Genomic DNA, 1,935 nt, shown 5'->3' with positions numbered 1-1,935 from the left:
TTAGTTGACCAATGTGCTGTACATGTAAAGGGTAAAAAAAAAAACGACAATAAAAGGGTAATGTACAAAGTATACATTACAAATCAGAAAAAAACAGACAAAAAGAAAAAAAGACAGCTTTCAGACTGAATTAAATGTCAAAGGATAACATATGTTTAAGACTAATTTTAAAAGCATACAGAGTTAGGGCCATCCTCACACACAATGTTAATGAATTCCAGAGTTTAGCGGCAGCTACTGCGAAGCCACAATCTCCCCTGTGCTTAAATCTTACTCTAGGGACAGTCAGCAGCATATGGTCAGCAGACCTCAGAGACCTTGATGGGGTGTGGGGGTCAGAAATATTAGTTTGGGCTAAGCCATTTAAGAATTTGTAGCATTTAAACCTTAAAATCTATCCTAAAATGGACCGGAAGCTTATGCAGGGAAGCCAATATGGGGGAAATATGGCCCTTTATCCATTTGCATTAAAAGTCAAGCTGCAGCATTCTGCACTAACAGCAGGTGTGAGAGTGAGGCCTGGCTGATACCAACATAGAGGGCATCACAATAGGCTAAACAAGATTAAATAAAAACATGTATAAGCCTTTCAAAATCATTAAATGACAAAAAAAGTTTTTTATTAACTGATAAAAACATGACCTGACAGTTTATCTGTTTGACAAAAATCGAAAATATTCACTTTTGCATGAATCTGATCTACACCTTATTAAGAGACAGCAAAATGTTTTCTTAAAGATGGATCACCATGGCAGAATCACCACGGTTTATGGCTGAATCCAGTGATGACAGCGACGCTTCAGATAAGAGTATTGAACATCCTCCTTCTTTAAAATGTGAGTCGGTAAATTACATTATGAATTTTTCAACCATTTTATATTTTTGTTCACAGGAAGCAGTATCTAATGTCACAAATACTATTATAATAAGTTATTTACATTGCCTGTTATTCATTGTTATAACCTTTGAAAATGCTTACTATAAAATACAGGTGACAGGAATCAACCAGAGGATACACGGTAAGCTATTCTTACTTCATTCTTACTCCATAGTCAAGAGTGTTAAAGTTAAAGAGATAATTAAGTGATTAATTGAGTGATGATTGAGCATTAGTGATGAACACCTGATGAGTAGAATCACTGAATGAAAGAGAAACAACCACACTCAAAAAAATTATACCTTGGATTTACTTTTTTTTTTTTATGTGAACAGATTCCGCATAATTGGGTTATGTTGATTTTAATTAACATTGTTTATTTTGGTAAACGTAATTTTTTTTCTTCCGTAAAGCTAATTCAATTCCATTTAGTTAAATCAGGTTAACATTCTTAATTTTTTCCAAAACGATTAAGTTTAATTACTCTGAAATTAATATAAAAAACAAAACAAGTGATCCAGTTTAATTGATTATTTTTATTTAGTGAAATGCTATTCAAAACATTTTCAAAACCTTTTACATAACAAGATTGTATTGGCTAGGTGTTTCTTTTTACATCCATGGCATGCCCAAAGTAGATGTTTTTTATTATTAATACAACTATAATTGTTATTAGTAGATCCTTACCCCAAGCTCATGCTCTACACATCACCACAGTAACGTCCAAAACATTAACATAACGAACCTTTAAATACCAACATAAAACATTAAAAATTAAAAAGTCACCCCATTTTCTCATCTCGATAGAAATGCATACAATAGCACTTTATTTAAACATCTTCTCTCCAAATTCAGCTCATTTGCAAAGCAAGATGGGAAGTAAAAGTCCTGTTTGATTGGGTTACTTGATTGAAATATGTTATTTCGACATAAAAACATCAAGTTATGCCAAAGAGTAACAGTTTTAAGTCCGTTTAACATGAATCAATTACATTTGAACCAGAAACCTCATATAATGGTGTTAAATCAAGATGAATTGCTTAAATAAAGTGAACAGC

This window comes from Pseudorasbora parva, chromosome 1 (assembly GCF_024679245.1).
Source record: "Pseudorasbora parva isolate DD20220531a chromosome 1, ASM2467924v1, whole genome shotgun sequence".
Taxonomy (NCBI): Eukaryota; Metazoa; Chordata; class Actinopteri; order Cypriniformes; family Gobionidae; genus Pseudorasbora; species Pseudorasbora parva.
This window is presented reverse-complemented; position numbering follows the sequence as displayed.